The sequence below is a fragment of the Mauremys mutica genome, chromosome 9 (genome assembly GCF_020497125.1).
Source record: "Mauremys mutica isolate MM-2020 ecotype Southern chromosome 9, ASM2049712v1, whole genome shotgun sequence".
In the NCBI taxonomy this organism is placed as follows: Eukaryota; Metazoa; Chordata; order Testudines; family Geoemydidae; genus Mauremys; species Mauremys mutica.
Window position 1 is genome coordinate 16064497 of NC_059080.1, and position 20468 is coordinate 16084964.

Here is a 20468-nt window from a genome sequence, read left to right on the forward strand (position 1 = left end):
AGTGGGAAAAATCATGAACATGTTTTGCTGGAGCAAAATTCTGACCACAAAGCCAAATGAGTCTCTGTCTTTCTTATGGACATCTGTGGGAATTTCCCAAATAAATCTGTTAGTCTTTAAGGTGCCAGCGGACTCCTTGTTGTTACTGTCATGAAGGATCCAACTATCCATCCCCTGATGTTGCCATACTGAGCCCCTGTTCTGTGCTAGAATCCCAGGGTTTAACTTCAGAACTCTCCAACACTGATCATGCAGCAGAGTAAAGAGTTCTAGAACATCCAAAGTAATGGGTACGAAGAAACAAAAAACACCATCTTGTCACTGAATCTATTATTTCCATTGGAGCTATGGCAAGGCGATCTTAATTATAAGGTAAATCGACCCTGTATGAGGTCTTCCCAATTATTCGTGTCCTACCTGCAGTTAGGTCATTCAAAAATCAAAACAGTTTGTTTATGCTACAATGGCAGTATATGCTTTTAAGAAACAAACTTGCAATGGTATATAGAATGAGCTTCTCTCAAGTAGTAAAATTGTCACTTAAATAGGACATTGTGCCTATGGCTTGTTCCTGTTAACACCTGCTATTGAGCTTAATGATTAGTGCTATTGAAGTAAATGGGAAAACTCATAGTAGCATACAGTAGGACAAGTATCAGACCCTTAGATTGTAAAGCTATTTGTCTGTAACTGCCACACACCTCTACAATTCTGTATAAATAATAAATTATTGTAACTAAAAATAAAACAGGAAAATCAGATAAATTATAAGGTTTGACTGACACAGTTGTAGGGAATGATGTATTTTAGTGAACTTATTACTGTAATTAGTGACTTCAATATTCCTGGGCATAGGACAATTGGGGATGTATTGGTGAGCCTGTTATTGCTCCCTGATACATGCAAGTAGCCTAGAGGGTATTTTAATTTGCACAAGCAGCACTTGGCCACTAAAAAGCCAAATACCAGAAAAGGTAATAGGAACTTTGCCAGAGCAGAGTTATCACACACCATCTCTCCCCCAACTTGTCTCCTATGCCAAGATGGTGCTGGTGGTGAGGTGAGTTGTTATATATGCTGCCTTTACCAACTTTCTGCTAGCTGAGAGTTTCCCCAACCTTTAGGAATTCTCAGCTGGCTAGTTACAGCCGGATTCTGGTTGAGCACAAATTGAGACTATATAAAGGGGGCCTTTGTGATAGACTGACAGTATCTTGTAATATCCTGATCAAATCTTATGGAATTAAGAACAACTTTATTGACTTAAATTGAATCTTCTTGAATTAGGGGTACATTGTATTTAAAAGGCACTTGTTGTGTTATTGTGGAACTGTCTGTATTTTCCTGGGAAGGGTAAATAAGAGAATAGCAGGGGATGATTGGGCAAATCCCTGTGTATCTACATCACTATCCCTGTATATCTATTAGTGAGGTGCATAATGACGACTCTAGTATCAGAGGGGTAGCCATGTTAGTCTGGATCTGTAAAAGCAGCAAAGAATCCTGTGGCACCTTATAGACTAACAGACGTTTTGGAGCATGAGCTTTCATGGGTGAATACCCACTTCGTCGGACTTGCATCCGACGAAGTGGGTATTCACCCACGAAAGCTCATGCTCCAAAATGTCTGTTAGTCTATAAGGTGCCACAGGATTCTTTGCTCCAATAATGACTCTGGCCATTTGAAAAGCTAAAAGTACGTAATCGAACAATTATTAGTGTCATGCTGCCTAAGGGCACTATTTGTCAAGAGATTTATATGATGGGCAATTATATCCACTCAACCTTGAAGGATAGATAATTTTATCTTCTGGTGGGAACAAATTACCCTTACATTTAATTTTTAAATTTCAAAAGTTTAGCTTCTCTATTTTTATTAGTTACACCTTCCAAATTAAAGACTTCCTAGACGACTTGCTTTGCCACCATAGAACATTAATCAGTTTCTCCAGGGTACATTTTGGGAGATTTACCATTGCCAGTTTGTTGTCTCAATTACCAAGTGAAGAAAGAAATGGGACATTTTTTTAATTTGTGTTTATTGAAGAATGGCTATTTGTCCCCATTAAGTTTGCAGAATGTATATAATAGTAGACCTAACCAGTGGTGGGAGAAGCTTAAAAAGTTTGCAAAAATCCTTAGAATCTTTTAAAGTTGTCCATGTTTTTAAATGTATAATTTTATTTATATATTTTAATGGAAGGGTATCTGAGTATTTATCCACATGGCCTGAAGAAACAGGCTATAGAAACATAGGACTTCCAAGACCTGGGGCCTTGCTTCTAAATTGCTTTCAAACTTCCAAGGAGTATTGGGGAAAAAATCTAGTGCGATGTTAGCTAGGTAAAGAAAAAATAGTTCTGGATGGAATTCATCTCATAACAGAGAGATCATACAAGGACACCTGTAGCACTCAAATGCTATGTTATGGGCCAGATTCTCAGCTAGTGTAAATCATATTTACATCAACTGAGGATCTGACCCTTAACATAATATTTAAGTATTAGGGGGCCCTTATGTAATAGCACTGCATTAAGGCAAACTTCACCCTCTAGTTACATATTTCTTTTACAAGCCACTTCAAAACTTTAGATCTGGTGTCTAGCCTTTGTTTTTATCAAGCGCAACCAAACCATTGGGAGAGAAGTTTTTTTGCCATCTATATTCCATGATGCTCCCTTTTCACATTGTAAAGGTTCTTAGGGATGGATTCAGCTTCTATTAAAATCCATGGAAAGCCTCCCACTGACTTGAGAGGGAACTGAATCAATCCCCCAAGTCATACAATCACTGTGCATCCTTAGAATCAGTTAAATTGATTGAAAAAATACAGCATTCAATGCACTTTTACACGCAGTAATAAGTAGATTGTTCTTGAATTACATTTAGTTGACAATAAAGAAGGTATTTCACCATTTTTCAGACAGTTGACCTATAGATGTGATCCTGGGGCTCAGGAGTTTGCTTAAGCCACACTATTATACAGTTTGTGCAAATAAGTCTGGCATATTTTAAGTGAAAATATAAATAATTAAAAAATAGATATAACTTACTTCCTAGACATTTAAAACAATTTACTTTTACTATATTTTTTATAACTTCATATATTGCATTTGTATAGATACTCATATACTGCATTACACCAATTCTGCGTTGTTCAGGAGATAAAAGCACAGTCTGTTACAGGAGAAACTGTATCACAATAAGATAGCCTGAGTAAAATATTTTCATACAGCAAAAGAGGCCAAAAAAGTCCCAGGCTTCTAAAATTATATGGTCTCATGGTGTGATGTGTTTTACATGAACGCTGACTAATTTTCAGAAGTGACAAATACTGGCAGCTCCCATTAACTATAGCCACTGTGCTGATCCAGAAGAATTTACAACTTTGGGTATCTTAAAATAAAGCCCACTGAAGCCAAAGAGAGATCCAGAAAAGGCACAGGCCTATAACTACATCTAAGAACAAACAGAAGGCAGGATCAGGGTAACCAACAAGAACATATGGTTTATTTGATTTGGTATGGTTTCACTTTTAAGGGGCATCTATTTGTTGCTAAATAAGGTTTAAGTGATAACTGTTCAGGAAAAAATATTTAATGTGTTAAAGCATCCAAAGATTTAGAGAATGCATGGTACAGAGCACATCTCTAAACACTTCCTTAAATAACAGCAAGGGTGGTTTAGGTTGGACATTAGGAAAAACTTCCTAACTGTCAGAGTGGTTAAGCTCTGGAATTAATTGCGTAGGGAGGTTGTGGAATCTCCATCACTGGGGATTTTTAAGAGCAGGTTGAACAAACACTTGTCAAGGATAGTCTAGATAACACTTAGTCCTGCCTTGAGTGCAGGCGACTGGATTAGATTACCTCTTCAGGTCCCTTCCAGTTCTATGGTTCTATGATTATGCATTAGTTGACATTTCCATCAGTCTTCAAGAGTAGTCCTCAGTAAAGTACATTGCAACAGCCTAGCCTAAGGTAACAAATACATATATGACTGTAGAAAGGTCTCCATTTGAGATGAATGGATAAAATATCTTGGCTAGATGAAAATGGAAAAAAAGTGCTTCCAAGCACTATGTGAAATTCACAACCAGAGAGAAGTGTAGGACGGTGATGGGAAAGCAAAATAGTTTAATAATAGTCAGGTAGCATCAGGATAGGCTGATATTTAAGCTTGCATAAGATACTCAGAAAATCTTGTTATATGGGCTATATTCTATTCTCAGTTACATATGGGTGCAATTCCCAATGATTTCAAAGGGGACCTATGTGCTTATATTTATGGGCAGATTCTGTTTCTGTTATGCATAACCCACATGCCTCACTAATATCCTATGTGTATACAAGCCTGAAAACACACACTTACAATGCTATGATTTGCTTTAAGTAAGAAACACTAGCAAAAGCTTCATTCTCACTATAAACTCTGTTTCTGCCTGTTCACCCGTTATTGTTTTTCTCGTGAAGTTTCAAAAAAAATCACTCACTAAAGCTACCTACAACTTAATTAAAATACACATTATTGTCATGTTTATATAGAAACACTGTGATGAAATAAGTAGCCTCTAGCTTTTCAACCAATCACAATTAAATCTGTCAATATGCACTAATGCTGAATTATATGAAGACGAAAACAAGAATAAATAAACCAATTTAACTTGCTGCAGCCAACTCCACACATGAAGTAGTGTTTTGTGCTGTATTTGAGCTGGAAAATCAGCCATGAACTAATTACCCAAAACTGTCAATTATGCAACATAGTATAAAATTTAAAACTCCAGATAAATTTAAATCTAGTTTTGTTTAAACATAATGGGTGAGATCCTGGCTCCTCTGAAGGTAATAGGAACTTTGCCATAGGTTTCAATGGGAATAGGATTACACCCAATGTATAAGAATTCTATCACCCTTACAGAAGCAGAAGAGGCTTAGCAGAAAACATGTGGCTGCATAAGAGTCTCCAAAACTGAGTTTAATCTTTCATCTGAAAGATTTGGGTTTTTTCAGCGGTTACCAGTGCTCTTGCTACTTTGGCCAGCAGAGATAATATAAGTGGTAGCAGAGTATGTAGTTTTTCTCCCTGGATGCTAAACATATCATTGTACCTAACTGAGTTGTCATCATCATCATCATCATCATGATGTTCCCATTACGCCGCTGGTGTTTAGGGCAGCAACGAAGCTCCTCCACTCCTGTCTGTTTCTGTATCTAACATATACCATCCTAGAACTGAATCACCCGAAGGTTATTCCAAATTCTAAAGCCGTCCAATCACACTAGTCAATCAGCTTTCCATTCCAGTAGGATTAAGCCTTCAGGAATATTCACTCACTGCGCAGAATTCTCCATTTCACAATAAAGATTATTTCACAATAATTTGCCCAGGGCCGCCCAGAGGATTCCGGGGTCTTCGGCGGCGGGGGGCCCTTCCGTTCCTGGACCCGCCGCCGAAGTGCCCCGAAGACCCGCGGTGGGGGCCCCCCCGCCGCCGAATTACCGCCGAAGCGGGACCCGCCGCCGAAACGCAGCCCAGTCTTCGGCGGTAATTCGGCGGAGGGGGGCCCCGCCGTGGGTCTTCGGGGCACTTCGGCGGCGGGTCCCGGAACGGAAGGGCCCCCTCCGCCGAATTACCGCCGAAGACCGAGCTGAACTTCGGTGGCGGGTCCCGCTCCGTCTTCGGCGGTAATTCGCCAGCGGGGGGTCCTTCCGCCCCGGAGCGGAAGGACCCCCCGCCGGCGAAGACCGGGAGCAGCAGAAGCTCCTGCGCCCGGCCGCACAAGAGTTTGCCGGGCACCCCGGAGCGAGTGAGGGATCGCGCTCCAGGTGGGGGCCCCTGTGGGGCTCTGGTGGGGGCCCCTGTGGGGCTCGGGGCCTGGGGCAAATTGCCCCTCTTGCGCCCCCCTCTGGGCAGCCCTGAATTTGCCACTTAAATTCCTTTTTACTTGGAAAAAAACTGCCCCTCACCTTTAGGAGATTTTATAATAAGGCACAGGATTAACTTTAAGGAGCTAGTAACAAATCATTACCCAATAGAAAATCATTTTGTTTTGTTTTAAACCTAGTTACCAGTCACATCAGCAGTTACTTGAACTGAAAGAAATCCGGATGGTGGGAATACATTCAGTTTCTTTTCTTTGTGGTTTGACAGCATTTGGTGTTTAGCCAGCATATGTACTTCCTGTCTCATGCAGCAAGAACCTTGTAGCAGAACTGATGGAGAGAATTACTAGGAAGGCTTATTTACTCCCCAAGACTTCTCTTTAGGTCGTTGGGAGGAGTTTAGAACCTGAGAGGCTGTACACAGATCTCTGGTGCAGCAAGGGGTATTATGTGGTATTAGGTCTTGAGCTGTCCACTATCCCTTGCTGTCCAAACCTTCAACATACAATTTAAGTCAGGATGTACTATTTCAATGGGTCTGTATATAAAACGATTAAAAAAAAATCAATAAGAAATTCAAGTTGACAGTGCCCCCGTAAAGCACAAGCAAAGCCAACAGTTAATTAGTTTCTTTGAAACAGTTGGGGGGGAGGGTTGGGGTTTTTTTGCATGCAACTTCACCCTGTTGAGGTAAATGATAAAACTCCCCATTGATTTCAACAGGGCCAGGACTGCACCCAGAGTCTTTTCATATAAAGAGTAGCCCCTATCCTGCATCCCTTGTGTAATAGGAAGTTCCACTAAAATTTATGGAAGTGTTAGGAGCACAGGAAATGAAAGGCCAACCTTTCTGGAGAGGAAAGTGTGCAAAAAATTCCCTTTTTTTAAAACACAAAATTCACAAATTTAACTATATTTAGCAAAAGTTCAGACTCCATTAAAACATGAACAAGTAATGAAATTTCACTGCATATTTGAGATTTCTCATAGAAGCTCGTGAGAGCAAAAGCTAATGATTCTGCAGAACTCTAAAAAAACAAAACAAATGGAATTAGTGCTGTATTAGCTATACACATGATTGTGATGTTGTTTACTATTCTTATAAATGTCTTATAAATATAAACAAGATTGTACACCACTTTATAATTAAGAACAAGATAGTCATTAAATAAGAGGGGAAGATTTTCAAAACAACCATTCCAAAGTTCCTGTTTTATGTGCTTTAATTCTATGTTTTATCTTTATAATTAGACACAGACCAGGAATTACCCAGTGACATGGAAACAAATACATTTGCTAGGTGAGGAAGAAGTAGCATGAGTAGGCATAATTTCAGAAACAAAGAAAGTTAGAATACTGTAAATAAGCACATTAAATGACTCCTATGTTAATTACAGTGTCATGATTATGGCTTTCAAACCAAGTACTAAGGACGCTACAGGAGATAAATTCCAAGCAGCAAGTAGACAATAAAAGGATTAATTTTACATGTTTACCAACATTTTATTTGCCAAATATACAGCAGATTCAATTAAAATGAAAGTGAGTTGATGAAGGGAGGTATTATAAAAGAGAGGAAAGCCCAAGCAGTTGTAAAATGCAAGAGTTCAGGGCATATAATGTATCTTGTTATAGCATGCTTTTCGGACTTAAAAAAATACCTTCAAGCTTATATAAAGCAGCTTTCAACTTCCTCTTGGCCATGGACAGAGATTTCATTGGGAATAACTAAAAGGTATCTACTCATAATGAGACACACATTAAAGCCTTCATTTCTACACTCCATTAGGGATCTATTTAAACATAGGCTCACCTAAAAAAAACCAAAACAACAACAAACCACTCACTATATTTCTAAGGTAGGTCATGTCGTCAAAAAGAGTAACAAAGGAGAGTGTTCAAGGGCACACAAAAAATTATTACCCAAGACCCATCCCAACTGTAGTAGCCACTTAGGAAAAGTCTAGATAAAATCCTAAGTGCCGAGAACAAAAAACGCCTTCATCCGTGAAAGCTGGTATAGACCAAAGTACTGCATTCCCAAAACACAATCTCAGTACAATTTAGATGGAATTCTCACAAAGCGACTTCAGAGATCTCCTTTTTGTCAGATTGCCTGGCCAGGTGCCCAAAAATAAAAATGAAATGTACAGCTTTAAAGCTTCATTTCATTGCTATGACTAGAGAAATGACTAGGAAGCTTTCAGGAGAAATCAAGTTACTTTCAGTGTTCAATTTAGCGTTCTCTTCAAAAGAATCTTGCAAAGAAGCAAATTCCAATGTTTTTAGGTCTCTAAAAAAAATCCCCTATATTAACCAACCACATTTCACCCTGCCAGAAGAACTGTGGAAGAGAGTACATCTTAAATAACAAATGGAAGATCAGATGTTCAGCTTTGCTGAGGTATGTATTAATATCTTAGTGAGCCAAAATTATCCTTTTTTTCCCCAACTGAAAATATGTTCCCCCTGGCATTATGAGTTAGTACAATAACTAATATTTATCAAATACAATATTATCCTAACATTTCCCAGAGGGCAGGCTCTCATGTTTTGTGGTGCAGCCCAGACCAGTGAGAGGCTGTGTCACAGCATGCTCTTTAACACTGGGTGTCTTAAATGCTCTGCTGCTGTGGCCCGCAGCCCAGACACCAACAGCCAGCAGTCAAATACGCAGTTCCCTGAGTGTGTGTGTGCTGTGCAGCCCTGCTTCAGCACTCTGACCCCAGGAGCCTGTCTACAACACAAGAGCCTCACCCTCATCTCCACCAGCCTCAGTTACTACTTGGAGGGTGACCCAAATACATCCCCAGCCCTGAATTTCCCCCAAAACCCTCTGCCCTGAAGTGTTCAGCCATCTCCTGGACTCCTTTACTCCTTTAAAGAAACAAAAGCATGCTGTATTACTTAAACTAGAGTTAACAATCACTTCAATTCAAACATAGCACTGGGTCAGTTTAGAATAAATTTAAAACAAGTATATTTAATCCAAAAGAGAGGGACTTAAAGTGAGTCCAAGTAAAAGGGAGAACATCAGAAAAAGTGACAAGAAAATAAAAGTAAAATACACTTCCTGTGTGTAAAACCTAACTCAACAAGGTACAGCTTTGATACCAGGTAGACTTCCTTTCCAGATGGCTGACTTTGTCTCAGCCAAGACATTCCACAGCAGTGCGAGGTACTGGTTTTCCTTTTCTTCCTAGGTGAAAGATTTTTGCTTAAAGCAGGTTTTGCACATATATTCAGTTCCTAGAGACTTCAACCCCCTTGGCTGAAGGTCTCATCTTTCCCAGCTTGCAAAAGCATTGTCTCCTTGTGTATGTACAGTGATGTAGCCAAGATGGCTTCTTCACTCTCCATACATTTTCCTAAACTCACTGTTTTGTCCCCAGACTCAGGATAACATGATGCTGTTCTTCTCTTCCCATGGACTTCCCAACCTCCAGCTGATTCATATGTCTATGGGGCTTCCATTGTTTTTGGTCACACCTGGCTTAATTTCATTGGAGAGAGGTAGGTAGCTGCCTTCCCTCCTGTCTGGGAGAAGACCTCTCTCTCTCTTTGTTTGGTCACATACTTTAAAGTATAATATTAGTGAGTATTCATAGTTCCTCATCTAGCATTAATACATACATTTTACCATGATATCAATCCTCAGTGTGTCGTTATCTTTCACAAAATACTTTACTTGATACACTTTTATATGCAATCATATTGTATGCAATCAGCTGATTCTATTACCTATCATTGGAGGTTCAGACTTTATAGTTAAGAGGCTATCTCCCCCACTCCCTTAGTTACTTTGCCTATCTTTTATGTAAATAAGCCTTCCTTGTCTCTGTATGACAACGAGGCAGGTCAAACAAATGAATACACATTCCTTTGTCTAGGGCAGAATGGGCTTATGCATTGCTTGCCAAACACATTTTAAGAACATAATTCTACCACATATTTATAACTCTCTGTACATACCCCATACATATATGACATTCTTCGTTTGGATGATTTAGTTGGGGAGTTGGGGACTGGTCCTGCTTTGAGCAGGGGGTTGGAATAGATGTCCTCCTGAGGTCCCTTACAACCCTATATTCTATGATTCTGACACAAGAATATTAATGATCAGTGAATTATTAGTTTTCTATGATATATTACATGCCACCTTTTGGGGTATATTTCATGACAACTGTGTGTCAGCTATAGTGAACATGTTAGGCCTGATAAGCATTGCTGACACAGAGTAGTGAACCACTAAAGGGGCTCTGAGTCACAGAGACAGTAAAATTATTCTTGGTAAGTCCTGAGCACCTATCAGCATTACATTATTTCAGTTCAAGTATTGACTTGACTGAAGTAGCGTTTGAGAAGAGATACTGACATCATCTATCTGGGCAATAGGTCTATTTCTCTTTTTTGTGTTAAAATTCTTAACCACCAACCAGAATAAAGCCCACCCTGCCACACAGCTACTAAAGTTCTTTGTGCTAAGAAACATTTTCAGAATGGTCAGCCTGAGATTTTGAGAAGAAAGTAGCAGAGGGCTACTTTCGTTATACACATATAGCACAGATGTAAGTTGATATAACTAGATAGTGTGCAGCCACACACTCAACATAATACTGACATTCTCCAAAGAAAAGCCTCTACTAGTATTCATGCTTCAATGACAAAAAAAAAGCTATAAGTAAAAGGAATGGTTTTGCCTGCAGTAATGAGCAGAGCGAAGAGAAAGACAGAGAGAGCAAGGGTAGGCCTAAAATCCTCTAAACCTGTAACTCCTGAATTCCTAGCACTTAGCAGGATCTCAACCCTTAGCAGCATCAAAGAGTAACACCATTACTCTTATGCTTCTTTGAAGATGGGATCATTTCTTTGACAGGAAAACAAAATTAATAATTGCAGATATTCAGTAGATCCGTTCCATTTAAACTAAAGCATAGTTTAAGTAGATAGAAAAGTTTAAGTAAAGGCAAGATCCTTCATTCCTTGGATAAATCAATGAGAGCTTTGGGTACACAAGGAACACAGGATTCAGCCCTAAAACTGACCCTCCATTGAGATAGACACTTTTTGCTTTATATCAAAATGGAGGATTAAGAGACAAAATATTTGGGCTATAGTATGTGGCAGCTATCTTGAGCAAAACCAAGCACTTCCCTTCACAGAATATAAATGCAGCTTTTGGAAGGCTCTTGATATACATAAAAAAGAGTCTTTCCTACCTGGACTATTTTAGCAGAGAAGCACTATTAGTATTTGCATGTGTGTGTGTGCGCGCACACACACGTGTTCTGGCAGATATGTTCTGGATACACAGATATGGGGCCTGGTTCTCCATTGTTTTACATTTTGTGTGCTGATTTAGACCTGGGCAATGTGATGCCATTGTGTTCTGGAAGAAGTTCACCCACTTTTGCCCAAGTGTACAGCTCTGCATCAGGTGTGAGGCCGTACAGAAGTACTGACAAATGCTTATTGGCATCCTTTGGAAAAGAGGCATGTCATGAACAAACATAACTCGTTCTAATCCTTTTTAATATGTGGCACACCATGTATTTATGATTCTGTGGGCCTCATCTCTACCAAGCATCCATAATGGGAACAAATTGTAACTCTGACAACCTTGAGACTCGAGTACTCACATCTTAAGACACGACTGGCAAGACAACTAGAAACACTGAGTCTACAAAGAGAAGCTTCTGTCAAGGGAATAGATTCTTCAGGAGAAGAAAACTAAACTATGATTAAATTGAGATACTAGATATCATGAACTGGTGAGATAATTTTCAATCCTCTGTACAAAGCAATGGTTGTTTAAAGAGACAATGTTGTCAATGAAATTCCAAGCAATTCTGGCTCAAGCAGTGCTAGACAAATGAAACCATTTACAATTCAGGAGAAGAAAGGCTAAATATGGATTATTATTTACCATCTGATATGCCTGATCCTTAGATCAAATTTTCTAGGGTAAGTTTCCCATTAATATTAAATGACACATACACATAAATACACAGGTACCTGAACTAAGCCATTCTGAACTTCTCCAGACTTAGACCTTGTGCTCCTGATTATTTCTGTATTCCAATTATATATTTAACCTACTTATAAAGAGATACCCAAACCAACAGCATTACTGGCCTACCAATTTTAAAACTGCCTGAATTTGTGTTACTTTAAGCATGACAGTGCTCTGTTACACAGAGAAGAGAGCCTCGTTCATTTCTTGTCATTGACTCATATTTTATTATGCCTTTTTCATCTGCCAGTTATCTAACGTGTTTTCTAGGCTAAGGAAAGTTTATTTTCCAGTCACTGAGGGTACAAAAAAGATATACTGCTCTAGCTCCATCAAACTGTGGGATGTAAATTTTTTAGGCTACCATGGATTAATAAAAAATCATGCCCTCCAGAAATGTATATACATCCTTTAATAAAAAATACACTATGGGGTAGAACTAGAGATAAGTAAGTTCTTTTCCCTCACCAATGATAACCAAAATCACTATCCAGAGAGTTTTAAAGACTGGGAGCACCATGGAATACATACAATCGGCCAGCTATTCAATAAAGAAACTTTTCTAACTTATTTAGAGATCAAAACTAACCTGAAGTGGCCAATTTTCCCCTTGTATCCGTACTCTCACGTTCGGCATTCTGTTTCTCAACTTTCCAGGAAAGTTGTTTTATTTAAAGAAAGCTAATTTTAATTGAAGTGATGGTGTCTGGTCAATTAAGAAACAAATATAGATAGATAGATAGATATAAAACTAATTTATACCAGTCTTTGCAGACAACTTTCTTGTGTCACACTGGAAAAAATATCTCAACAGACAAATTACCCCAGACTCTTGGGATTTGATCTGGAAAAGAGAACCAGTAATCTCAACCTGTAGCATGATAAAAGAAAACTTCTTTAAGATACTCCTTCAATGGTACCTCGCACCAGTCAGGTTAATAGATATAGATATACAGACGGAATGGGGATGAGTGTTGGAGAACCTGTGGTGACAGAGGAAATTTTATACATATATGATGGATATGTCCAGACCTTAAAGAGTACTGGGATGCAATTCATAACAAAATATCGCAGATTGTTGTTGGAAATCAATTACCAAATGATCCTTTGGTAATCCTCCTGGGCCTTCCGTACTGAAATGGTCACACAAAGAATGATGAATTAATATATCATCGGTTAGTAGCTCCTAGTCTACTGATAGCATCTCATTGGAAAAAGATAAAATAGTCCAACTGTAGAGAAATGGTTCAGACAAATATGGGATGCTGTTATGAAAAAATTAATGCACCAATTATGTATGCAACAAATTAGACAGAGGATAAATAGATACTTAAGTATTTGGTTATCATTTACTCAATAGTCAGACAATGTACACTCATCTGCAAAAAATCCAGCACACCTGCCCAATATTTCTGAATATCAACATTTTGATAAACACGCCTGGTTTGTTAAATATGTAATCAGAGATTTCACTCAATTTTATAACATCATTAGAAACAGAACATCATGGGTAGTGAAAAGAGGCTCACACTGTAACACCCTGTTAAATAGACAGATCTGATTATTATAGTGCTGTATGCTGCTCTACACAAAAGCTCATTGTTGTAATGATTATTGTTTTGTCTCTGGTATTTGCACGGCAAGGATTTGTAAATCTGTTAAAACTTAAAAAAAACCACACACTTTAGGAAATGTGTGTGCGCACACACACACACAAACACTTTTAAAAAGATTTATAATATAAATATAAACACACGCACAGTGTTTTTGTTTCCATAACAGTAATTTTTCCTAAAAATTGGCTTTAATGGTCTAGAGTCATGTATCTTGCCAACTGCATGAAAGATACTGAAATTATAAAGGGCATTTTATTAAATGCTTCTTGCCTGAGACAATATTTGTCTTTTACTAAATAACTGTACAGCGGGCCAAAGTGCAGCTGGTGCAATGGACGGCAAACGGAGACTCTTCCTCCATGGTGCTCGGGCACAAGAAGGGGTGCTAGTGCTGCAACCTGTGCTCCTGAAGATTCCAATCCTGCAATTTGCTGCACCTCTACGAAGCCCCACTGAAGTCAATGGAGCTCCACGTGGGTGCGCTGCGGTGCCCATACAAAGTAAATTACAGGACGAGGCCCAAGTGTACACGCTGGGGTTGCTAGGGATGCTGACATCACTAAACACCCTTGGGGGATCATGTCTCGATGGCTTGTGAGGGTGGTCATAGCTGGTGGAAGGAAATGATACACGTTTTCCAAGAGGTGTCAGATCACATGCTTCTGTAGTACACAGGCATAACGTTCTAGCCACTGCAGCATCTTTATCTCTATGCCACAACACTACAGATTGAATTTAGCCCATAGCTGAGCTAGTAGTAAAACGTGTGGGAGTGGGGGAGAGGGTACACATTATTACACACTGTAAATGTGTGGCTTCCTCCCAGTCGCCTCCTCATGGCCTCGGCAGCCCTGCGCGTGGCTCCGCACCTCAGTTTCCCATTTGAGTTCAAAGTAAATCAAATATAAGAATGTCCTCAAGTCCGTCACAGTTGAATAATCAAAACACATTGCAAAAGTCCCAAACCAAACATCCCCCAACAGAGCCCAGGAATGTAATCTTTAAAAACCTGGCTCCATACTCACCATCCTGGTGTCTTCTACCAGACCTGGTCTCTTTATCATTTGTCCTCTATCCTTTTTCATATTATTTATCATTATATTGCACTTCCTGTGTTCAAAGGACAGCTACCACTGACTTTAGTTACAACTGTGAATGCTCAGCACTTCTTTAAATCAGACTCCAGAATCTCAGGTCAGCAGGGACGGATTAAGGTAGGGGCTTTAGGGGCTGCAGCCCAGGGCCCCGGCTTAAGGGGAGCCTCGCAAAAATAAATCAGAGGCCGCGATGTCCAGGCTAGTAAAAGGGGTGCTCAGGCTGCCTGCCTGCCTGCCATAGCCCCATGCTACTCCTGGAAGTGGCTGGCTGCTGGCACGTCTCTGCGGCACCTGGCAAGGGGGAGGGATTGACTGGGAACTGACCAATGGGAGCTACAGGGACAGTGCTTGCAGCGTGGGCAGCACACGGAGACCCTCTGTCCCCCTCCCTACAGGGGCCACAGAGACGTGCTGGCAGCCAGTCTCTTCCGGGAGTGACATGGGGCTATGGCGGGCAGGCAGGCAGCCTGAGCCCTGCTGTGCTGCCAGCCGGGAGCCGCCTGTGGTAAACACACCTTGCACCCCCTTCTCCACTCCAACCCCCTGCCCCAGATCAGAATCCCCTCTTGCACCAAACTCCCTCCCAGGAAAAAGACTTGTATACAGGGGCCCCACAAAATCCCCAGGCTCATAGGAGAGTTAATCTGGCCTGGCAAGTCAGGCACCCTGAAAGTGAGTGACCACCTGTGACAAGTTTGGTTTGAGCTCTGTGGCTGAGGCAGGGGGAAAAATCCAGTTCTTCAGGCAGCACTCAAGTGCCTTAGCCATGAAACCATTCTCTCACTTCCTTTAATCCTGCATGATCATCTTCTAACTTCTACACCAAATGAGGCAGGGCCCTATAGACAAAACCCTCCCTTATTACACAACCCTGATTCATCCCCAGAGCAGGTCCATCCTGTGCACTGGATAAGACAGGGATCCTATGTTCCTATGTTTGTGACAATTTAATCTACACAGACAGGCTCTTTTAGGTCATTTCTGGAGATGTTATGTGTTTATTAATTTTATTTTTTCTTTCTCTCTGAGTCCTGCACATTTGGACTCATGGCAACTAAGACAAAAGGCTTTTAAAAGTGAAGGGTACAAGAAATATCCCACAATTTAAAAAAAATCTCTAAAATATTCATAAAATAGTGGCATATACAAAACAGATAATGGAGTGGTGTGGTATAAAATTTTTATTGGCACTCATTTAGGATGACCTGAATAACTGAATCATGGCATTGCTATTCGTGATTTACATGAGCTTTTCAAACTTAAGCCAGTCTAACTCCAGCATCATGTATTCCAGAGAGAGAGAGAGAGAGAGAGAGAGAGACACACACACACACGCATATACATCAAGGATGAAATCCTTCATCCACTGAAGTCAATGGAAACTTTACTGTTGACTTCACTGGAGCCAGGATTTCACCCACAATATGTAGTTATTTAATAACAGCCTACATTTTCAAAAGTAGCTAGTGATTCTGGTGAACTGATTTTCAGAAAGTACCAAGCATCTCCCTCTGAAACTCAAGCCTTTCTAAGATGTCTCAAGCTGATCACTCAAGAAAGTAAGGCATCCAAAATCACTACCCACTTTTGAAAATGTAGGACAAAATGTGGGTTTGTAAGTGTGTACGTACACACACACACAAAGCACAGATCTTGAATAATGAGCAATTATCATATTTAAATCTATAGGAAGCCTTCCATCAAGTTATTGCAAAAGACTTCACAGATATAACAGGGGTAAACCTCCCACACTCTGGGAAGTATTACCCCCAATTTACTGATGGGGAAAATTGAGTCAACAAGAGTTACGTGATTTGCCCAGATTGACACAGGAAGCATATGGCAAAGGCAGGAAAAAAATCCAGGTCACCAATCCCCTATCCAGAGCCCTAACTGCCAGACCACATTTTCTCAGCATATACTCTCTCTCACACACACACACACATTTTCACAACACTCTTGCCCCAGTGCAATATTAAAGTTGCTGAGATATTAACTTAAAATGATATTTGAGAAAATTTTCATGCAGTCTTTTAGAGAAATAGGCTAAATCTTATTATTCACATACAAAGAAGAGCTTTCTTTGTATATGGTAAGCATCCTAGGACATAAAAACTATTCAAACAGTCCCTGGAAGCCACAGAGCTCTGTTTGAATTATCATTATGTTTAGGTTTTGGCTAAGCAAATGAATTTCATAAAAATCGTAAACCCATTGATTTCTCGCCTCCCCCACCTCCCGTCCCCGACCCCCTGAAATCTGTCAAAGAATGTATTTTTATAGCAGTCAGATACCTTAGGCATTGAATCAGGATTAGAAAAATCAAGCAAGCATCAAAATGTTCACACCACCACAAGCTATTTTCTTCTCTACTTCTGATTCCCAGACAGTTATTACCCTTGACAAAGAATTACAGAGAAATATTCCTCAAGGTATTTTAAAGTAAAGAGGTATTAATTATTAATAGATTTTTTTTACCTTAGTAAGAATGTTGTAACATTGTGTCAGAAAGTACCATGGTGGGGGGGAAAAGGGGCGGTGGGGGCAAAGGAGGAGAGAATAGAAGCAAAGCATAACTGTAGGACTTCACAGTGTCGTCTCAGCAATTTTAAATGATCAGCCAACTTTATTTTTAATTCATTCTTCATTTGAACTTTTGCACTGACTGCTGTTGAATTTCATATAGTTTCGTTGTACAAATAATCTACATGCAGTGCCAGCTAAAGAACCAGCTGTATTGCAGATAGATTTTTTTGTGCCTTCATATTAAAACACACCTATATACTGTATTCCTTATTGCTTTTCCCCATCCCTGTATTTTGCAATGTATCCATGAACTTAATCAGCACAGTTAATAGAAATTTGACAGATTTTGTACCATACTATTTAGAAATATTTTACACTCTATTTGAATGTCTAATCTATCTAGAAGCTATAAATACCTGTATTTTCCTCAGAGCATATAAACACTAGGTTTCAAATTGTTGGTAGTACACTTCTTAGTACCTTCTATCTAGGAAGGAAAGGGGGAAATCGATCACTCTTCTTGATTGTTAGATGGGCTATTCCAAATATCTGCTTTCCCAAAATGGATATAAATTTAGTCTATACAGAAATGATCTTGAGAGTTCTGGCTTGTACCTTCCATAAGTAATCTGAGAAAACATCGGATTCCTTTATGAGAATAAATTGTAGCCTGATGCATAATGCTTGGAAACTCAATGGTAAATTTTCTTCACAATAAGAGCCATTGATGGATCATTTATATGAAAGATGCTGAAAAAATGGAACCAACTGCATTCAGATGAATGAATTAGAGTCATTCTAAATAGGTTAATGGACCTGCTCTTTTAAAGTTAGTTAATACAGCTCTTTACATCACAGGTTAAGTTCCCAACACTTTTTCTTCTCTTGCTAGTAAAGGATTCTGCAAAACTGTTTCATTTTTCTTGAAGTGGGACTCTTCAGAACAAAACAGATTGAAAGTGGGGTGTTTTGTTTATTTTTAAAGGCCCCAATTATTAAAAAATAGATACATCTCACATTCACATTACTGCAAATACTTTAATCTTGAGTCGCTACTAAAATCAAACTAGGTATAAAAACTTATTTTTACCTACCCCTCTTCTTGAAACACTGTCTTTTCTCTATTATGTCTATTGCCATATTATGATTTCCGAATTCCACTTATTTGCACAGATTAACAATTGCTGCTCCATGTCAAAGGATTTCATATGAAAAATGAGAATGCTTCATTAGACTCTCCATGCCCACTTTTAGATTCAGAAAATACTCCAGCTGAGCAAAATGGGCATAATTATGACTCCATCTGAACTCCAAGATAGAAAGAAACTCAACTTCACTAACAGGATAACTCATCAATGCCTTATGTGCCTAATTCATACAGTCCAAGGCCAGAAGGGGCCATTTTGATCATCGAGTCTGACCTCCTGTATAACACAGACCATAGAACTTCCCCCAAATAATTCCTAGAGCATATCTTTTAGAACAGGGATAGGCAACCTATGGCACGTGAGCTTATTTTCAGTGGCACTCACACTGCCCGGGTCCTAGCCACCAGGCTGGGGGGCTCTGCATTTTAATTTTAAATGAAGCTTCTTAAACGTTTTTAAAACCTTATTTACTTTGCATACAACAATAGTTTAGTTATGTATTATAGACTTATAGAAAGAGACCTTCTAAAAACGTTAAAATGTATTACTGGCACACGAAACCTTAAATTAGAGTGAATAAATGAAGACATGGCACATCACTTCCAAAAGGTTGCCGACTCCTGTTTTAGAAGAACATCCCATCTTGATTTAAAAAATTGCCGGTGCTGGAGAATCCACCACAGCCCTTAGTGAATTGTTCCAATGATTAAAAACCCTCACTGTTAAAAATGTATACCTTATTTTTACTCTGAATTTGTCTAGGGTCAACTTCGAGCCATTGGATGATGTCATACCTGTCTCTGCTAGACCGAAGAGTATTTGTTCCCCATGAAGGCAATGTTCTCTCTATATTTTTTTTGTACTGAGCAGGCAATAAACTCCTCTGAGGACTACATTTTTGTCCTTGGACAAGGGTTGTTGTTGTTAAGTCTTTTTACACTGAACTAACTCCCCGCTGTGTAGCTACAACTGTACACTTGCACTGAGAAGAAAATAGCAGTACTTATAGTATGGCACACTGTGATGGAGTATACAAACCCCATATTGGACAACAAGGGGCTAAGGAGCAGCTCTGGGCTCAGCCAGCCCTGCCACACCTGCAAGATATGCACAGGCTGGATGAGGAGTTTGAAAGAGAAGCCATTTCTTTGGGGGCAGACCAGACTTTCAACCCTCAGCTCCTGAGGAAAGGGCTGAGGGAAGGCAGGAACTTCCATGACACCATTGCCTGACGGTCCCCCCTGAGAGAAGGGAGGGCCTGATCCTGACACACCCTGAGGAGGAGTCATTCCCCTCTCTCTCTTACTAACTCATATTATTTGGGTTAATTCCCCTTGCTTTTTATTTATGGCCTATCCCGGGAGGGGAGAGATTTTGAAATGGCCTGGCTGGAGGGCCAAGTCACAGAAAGAGACAGGCCAGTGCAGGAGTGGAGCAGCCTGAGGCAGAGCGAGAGCCGCTGTACCAAGTCTGACCACAAGGAGGCAGCCCCTTCACATACTAAAACGTCAAAGGTGACCAAATTAAAGTGAGAATGTTGTAACACTTTAATTAAACCACTAAATAAGCAACATTAAATTGTGTGTACAGCAAATGCTCTATATGTATCCACAATGTAGTACGGTTCATATTTAGCAAACATGACACTCATTGTGATGCTGGAAATTTCTCATTTGTCTCTCTCAGTTGTTCAGTGATGGTAAACTTTGTATAGGTTGATATCTCCATTTGCTGTGAAGTAGTATTTTATTCTTATAACATGGTCCATATAAATACCTCTAGTCTGTTGTAAGATTTAGTTTTAGTCTGATTTATTAAACTAACCCCCTCTTTGCAGTTGGCGCTAGATGTTTGAAAGATGCCATATATATCAACAACCTGAGTGAGATCTATAAACTGCTCGTCTTTCAGGATGTAAGTTACTATGGCAGCAAATGTCCTTATTGCAGCAGTTTTCATTTTTTCCAGAATAATAAATGTATAGTCTGTGTTCTGCTTGCAAACGTGTTTGGTTATTGATCCGTCTGTTTGCATTGGGAGATTCAATCCTGCATAGTATTTGCCTATGAGTTTACTAAGATGCCATAATCAAATCTGCCAGATAAGGCTTCAGTAGCAAACGCAGACCACTCTTGCAGCTCATATGCCAGAAATCATCCATCTAAATATTCACAGAGTTCTAT

General features: G+C 39.6%; 1 long non-coding RNA gene across 1 annotated transcript; it reads left to right on the forward strand.

Moving 5' to 3' along the window:
• Nucleotides 1-266: 266 nt before the first annotated feature.
• Nucleotides 267-19157, forward strand: LOC123377915. The gene is made up of 3 exons (XR_006582386.1): nucleotides 267-372; nucleotides 9278-9398; nucleotides 19048-19157. It is a non-coding gene; the product is annotated as an uncharacterized LOC123377915 (long non-coding RNA).
• Nucleotides 19158-20468: the final 1311 nt, after the last annotated feature.